Source organism: Capsicum annuum, chromosome 7 (genome assembly GCF_002878395.1).
Source record: "Capsicum annuum cultivar UCD-10X-F1 chromosome 7, UCD10Xv1.1, whole genome shotgun sequence".
NCBI lineage: Eukaryota > Viridiplantae > Streptophyta > Magnoliopsida > Solanales > Solanaceae > Capsicum > Capsicum annuum.
In genome coordinates, this window is record NC_061117.1 from 202660411 (window position 1) to 202667087 (window position 6677).

Consider the following 6677-nt stretch of genomic DNA (forward strand, 5'->3'; position numbering starts at 1 on the left):
TACGTTGAATGAACAATTTTATCTAAAGCAACTTATTGTTTCCCATAATTGACCTTTGGTCTTAGAACAAGAAATAAATATGCAGTACATAAATAATTAATAGTTAAAATTTAAATGACAGTGATATATAGAGGAAATGTTTCACTTCTCGACTCCTGCTTATGTACTATTTATTTCGTTTACAACAAACAAAAGATTTAGCTAGTTAATTCGTCTATCGTTTACAACAAACAAAAGATTTACCTAGTTAATTCGTCTATCATAATGCACGCACAACTAAAATATCTATAATAAAAACAAGCACTCAAGCAAATTCTAAGATTCTCAACTCACCGAATCAATCTTTTAAACAAAAACAAATGACCATCTTGAAAAAAATAATAATAATGAAATATTAATTAGTCACAAGTCAATCCAAATCTAGAAAAGCTTACGGTTAAACTTTAACTCTGTGCAATAAACTACCATGTCTTCACAAATTGCAGCGAAGAACAATCACGGACTATTAAAATAGATACAAAGATGTGCCTTCACCCAAGAACAATTCTAATCATAGTCATGAATCCTTGTCACATTGTAGAATCAATAGCCTATATTATTTAAACTCTGATAATTTTTTTTTATTGTGACGTTCTCTTGCTCTAAATAAATAAAGAGTCCTTAAATAAGGAAAAAAAATTAATACACTATATTAGTTGGTTTGAAAGTCCTAAATTACATATATTTTAAATAAGGTGAAAGTCCTAAATTACATATATTTTAAATAAGGTAAAAAATAATTTATAATAAGGTGAACAAAGAAAAAACACAACATAGATAAATATTAATTAGTTGGTACTTGATAAAAGAAATTCTAACCTTATAATAGTAATGAACTACGTACAGAGCAATAAATATGAACATTATATTGGTGATGATAGAATTCTAAACCTAAAGGGAAGCCACAACCCACATGTAGTAAAGAATTAAAGTATGTTTTTTTTTTCTTTTTTTTTTTGGTAAGGTGGATAGATTAAATAAATAAAGTTTAGAACAGACTGTTGACTACTTAGTCAGGTACAAAAATATAAGTATCAAGGTTCTGATAATTTATACAAGGATTGATTTTCCTAGCATAGTTAGTTCCTAGAATGTCTGTCCAAACGTATTGTTGTGCATACACCTGAGGAACTGCCAAAAAAATAGTGGATCGGAAGTCTTTCTTGTTCGCTCCCGCCTTGGCTAAGCAGTCAGCAACTATGTTTTGCTCCCTAATGCAGTGGATTACTAGTGGATAGCCCACCCTTCTCAGTGCACGCCTGCAAAAATCAAGAATGGGATTATAGTGCATGTTTCCAACTTTCAACATATGAATAACCTCAGTAGAGTCTACATTAATTTCAGTAGGAAATAATTTTTCGAACTCTACTAGTCACAATCCTTCAAGTAGCGCTAAAAGCTTCATTTGGTTGTTGGTTGCGTGAGGGAAGCTTTTGAAAAATCCAATAACCCAATCACCTTTGTGATTTCTAATGCACCTACCAGTACCCCCGATTCTTGGGTTCCCAAGGCAAGTTTCGTCAGTGTTAAGCTTGTATCTGGCATTCGTAGGGGGCTGCCAACGTACATTGATACAGATTTGTTGTGGTGGATGAGAAATACTAGGGGGAAAGAGAGAAAATTCAATAGCACTAGCATAAGCATTTCTAAAGAAAGCGGTGGTGTTGGAATTACTAAACACGCAATCATTCCTGCATTTCCATAATTCCCACAGGCAGAAAGAGATCAGGGCTAGAAGGGAGACATTGAGATCAGCCATAGTGTTGTTGAACCAATCTCTGATTGTACGTAGAAGGTTATCATTGGTGAGGTTGGTGATGGTAGGCGCGTTGCAAGCTAAATTTTAGAATAAGCCATTCCAGAGACTGTTCGAGCGACTACAGAACCAGAAGATATGCATTGGATCTTCAGGGCTGTTTGGGCAGAATTTGCAAGCATGATGGATTGGGACACCCATGCGTTTAAGGGTAAGATTACAGGGAAGTCTATTGTGTTGAATGAGCCAAAGAAAATGCTTTATCTTGTTGGGTATTTTAAGGGCCCAGATCCAGCTAAAATTATGGCTCTCAACCATTTGGTGTAGTTTGGAAGTAATCAGATTGTAGGCAGACTAACTTGTAAAGACTCCCTTGCCAGTGAGATTCTAGATTGTGTAGTCAGACTTGTTGGTGGTATCAGGAATGAGGGTGTGGTTGATGGTATGAATGAGGGGGGAAGAAAGTTGAGCAGAAAGCTGAGAAAAATCCCAAGAATTATTTCTCCAGAACTCTGAAACCTTTAAATCCCTGTGGTTATTTGGCATAGGGCCATGAATAATCGTGCATAGGGGATTGTGATTCAGGATCCATCGAACAGTCCAAAAATTCACCTGATCCCCCTTATATATAATCCACTTGGTTGCTTCCGAACAGATTCTATGGCCCTTGTTAATGTTTTTCCAGGTTTTAGAAATACCCTGCGAGGTATTGGTATTGTTTAGTTTGGAGAACTTATTTCCTAGAACTCTTACCCAAAGAGATTGAGAATTTTTGGTAAACCTCTAAGACAAAGCCGTATGGGAGGTAGTGTTTTTGTGCCCAGCTTGCTGGATACCCAGGACACCAAGACATTTGGGTCTAGTGATGATCTCCCAATTTAGCATATGCATTTTTTGCTTAAGATCAGTGGTGCCCTAGAGAAAGTTTAGCTGGATTTTGTCAATGTGCTTGTTGACTTCAGCAGGAATATCTATATATTGCATAGTATGAATGGGGATGCTGTTGAGAGTGGCTCTTGTGAGGGTGGCCCTTCCGGTTTGGTTGAGCAATTTGGTTTTCCAACCGGAAAGTTTTGCCTTCATTCTATCAACGATGAATTAAAAATCAGTGTTGGTGGGGGGTTTATAAAATATTCAAAATCCCAGATATTTGTCAAAATTGTTCCCAGCAGGGATAGCAAGGCAAGAGGAGATAGCCTGAGAGACATTATTGTTGTAATTCTTAGAAAAGAAAATTTTTGATTTTCTCCTATTGATTTTCTGGCCAGAGAAGGAGCTAAAAACTTCCAGCACCCTTTTAACAATGTCACAAAAGGAGCTAAAAACTTTCAGCACCCTTTTAACAATGTCACAATTCTTTTGGTCAGCTTTTGTGAAGAGGGCTAGATTGTCAGCCAAAATGAGGTGGAAGAGTTTTAGTCCTTTTCGGCTAACAGCAATGGGGGACCAGTTAAGCGTATCAACCTCTTAATTTATTCTTATAGATAGAAGTTCCATGCAAAGAATAAAGAGGTATGGGGACAGGGGATCACCTTGTCGTATGCTCCTAGAAAGGGAGAAAAAAAGGGGGTTTTGTTCCATTGATGAGAATAGAAATTGAAGAGGTAGAGATGGAAGACATAATAAGCTTAGAGATAATCGGTGGGAACTTGAAAAAGATCAAACTTTCCAGATGAAGGACCATTCAATTCTATCAAAAGCTTTTTCAAGATCAATCTTGAGGATCATGTTGTCATGTTTGCCTTTCATTGTGGAAAGGTGAGTGATGAATTCCTGGACAATTATTGCACTGTTGGAGGCCATTTTGTTAGGTAGACTAGATTGGGTGGGGCCAATGATTTTATTAAGAAAAGGTTTGATCCTATTGGCAATGATTTTTGTAATAATCTTGTACTGGGTATCAGAGGCCTATGGGGCAAAAGTTCTTTAAGGTGACTGCATTTTGGTATGAGACAGAGGAAAGTAGTGTTGACCTATGCATCCATGACTCCAGAAGAAAAAACTTTGTTACAGAAGAAACTAAGATGTGAGCTGGTAGCATCCCAGAACTTTTGGAAGAAGAGGGGGTGGAGTTCGTCTGGACCCAAAGATTTAGTGGCCTTAAAGCTGAAGACAACCCTCTTTATCTATGTGAGGGAGGGAATGCTATCTAGCAAAGAGTGAGAGGAGTTTGGAATAAAGCCCAAGGAAGAAGGGTTGGTAAGGGTGGAGTTTAAGGAGCTTGAATGATCAGTGGTGTACAGGGAGTTATAGTAGTAGATGATGGATAGCTCAATATCCTCTTGAGAGTAGAGCCAGTTTCCTTGATCGTCTTTGAGTGACAGGATTCTGTTTTTTCTCCTTCTATTAAGTGTAGAAGTGTGGAAAAATTTTGTGTTGGCATCCCCCTCAGTAAGCCAATTTATTCTTGACTTAGTCTTTCAAAACTCATATTCTAACCTAAGGATCTCTTTGTATTGGCTCATTAAAGAATCCTCGAGGTCATGAAGAAAGGAGCTAGTAGGATAGTGGGGACTTTTCTGAATTCCAGCAATCCTGGCATTAAGACATTTTCTTAGAGAAGATGTTTCCAAAGACCTCTTTATTCCAAGGGATACAGATGTTCTGGAGGGTAAGGATAGAGTTAGTGAGGTTGTCATTATTTATTAAGGAGGAAAAGTCAGGGTGAGAGCACCACATGGGTTTCATTCTAAAAGGTTTTTCCTTAGGGGTTGGATTTCCCCCAAAGTTAACCATGATAGGGCAGTGATCTGAGTGTGTTCTGGGAAGATGGGTGACAGAAGATTCAGGGAATAGGTGAAGCCATTGCACATGCGCAAGGAACCTATCAAGTCTCTCCAAGATGAGATTGTTATTATTCTTGTATCTCTTATTAGTCCAAGTGAACCTACTACCCTTAAAGCCTAAATCAATAAGGTTGCAGTGGTTGATACAGTTCCAAAACTAGTTAACTCTGTTATTCCTAATAGGGTTTCCACCAAACTTATCATGGGATGAGAGGACTTCGTTGAAGTGCCCCCAACCAACTAGCTCATGTCAGGGTGGCTTCCCATAGAGTCAGCCAGTATGGTCAGCTGGTCCCATAGAGTTTTTCTTATGTCTAAGTTGGGACTAGTAAAGACAATACTGAGTAACCAAGAAGAGGGAGAGAGATTACCTTAACTGCAATATGGATAGATTGTGGAGTAATAGAGATATCAGTGATGTTAAACATATCTTCTTTCCACATCAAGACAAGAACCCCCGATATCCCAACAGCGACAGATTAGATTTGGCAGTCAAACCTCAGCTCCTGAGTAAGCTGATGATGGTCACTCATGCGAGTTTCAAGAAGAGAAAGCATAGCAAGTTTATAGAGGGTTACATAGCATCACAGTGATGGCAGAATTTTGTATTGTTAGCACCCGTAGCATTCCATATTATGAGGTTCATTATTAACTTGCTTTGGGTGGGAGGGGTTCACATTCATTGCCTTCCCTTTATCCCGAGGGTCCAGGGGTGGCTGTGGTAAGTTGATATTGATCATGGTCTTCAGAGGGTTTAGAGATATGAAAAATTTCCCCTCTGTGAGAATGCTCGGAGACCGGATATTCATTACAAATTTTGTTAAGTTTCATGGGATCAGGATTATCCATAACTCGCTTACTAATTTTGCGAATTTTAGTCCTATCAGCCTGTCCAAAGTGGTTACCTCTGTTATGGGGACTATCATGGTTGCCAAAATGGCTTCCATTTCTCGATTGCTTTTCTTTAACATTAGCAGAGTTCTTTTTTTTTCCCAAATTTGTGGTGGTAGAGGACTGGCTTGAGGTGCCTCCACTTTAGAAGAAGAAGCTACCAGGTTAGTCATAGGGGGCCCGTTTAAGAGCAGAGAGGGGTTGTGGGGCAGAAAAAAAGGGAGGGACTGTGAGACTTGAGTGAGAGTTTGAGCTAGTGACTCTGTTGAGAGAATCTCTTGGGGGTTCAAGTTGGCAGTTGCCATCAAGGTTGTCATCCAAAGGTTGTTGTCGTAGTTGGCAAGACTGCGGTTTAGAGCTTCCTTCGCTAGAAGTGTGAAGTACTATGGGTTCTGGATCACTACTTGTATCTGTCTCCCTTCTAGTAGACCTTGGATTGTGATTGTCATGTCTTGGAGCCCCATTTCCAACCAAGAAGTTAGTGTGTGATCCAGGGGAAGAGGTTCTAAGATTAGAGTTATGAGAGGGAGATTATCCATTTTGAGGTAATGGAGCTGCAGTAGTAGAGTTTGTGAGAAGGTTATTTGTATGACGATAAAGAAAAGTGTCATGGTTCGTATGACGAGGTAAGAAATGATTATGGAAGGTGTTTGCAATGGAGGTGCAGGTGGTAGAAGCAGAGTACTCAGACGGCTTAGAAGGAGAGCTTTCCTGGTTGATTAGACCATAAGTGGTCATGTCGCTCTGGTCTTTTGGGTTCTCAGCCTCTTGGAGAGAGTCAAATCTATTGGTGGAGCCCAGTATGGACTTACTGGGAGTAGAAGTTTTGAAAGGGGAAGGAAATGGTCTTGATGGGCCTGAGTTTCTTAGGCCTTTGGAGAAGAGACATTATTTTTATAAACCTTTGCCCCCCCCCCCCCCGGTAGTACCCTTAAAAGTGGAGGAGTTGTTTGCTTTCGTCCTGGCCCAAGCCTGGGCATTTTGCTGAGCATTTGGGCCATATGAGAGAGACGGCTCGTTACTTGGGTTAGATTTAGTGGGCCTCTTCCCAAGTTGTGCCGAAGTGGACTGATCCAAGGATCTTCTATGGCCCAAAGTAGTATTTCCTTAATCCTTACCCGGTTTGCAAGGCTGATAGAACCCGCCGGAGGTTCCATCGGAGAACTTGGCAGTTGGGAGGAATCGAGAAACTTACCTGATTCGGG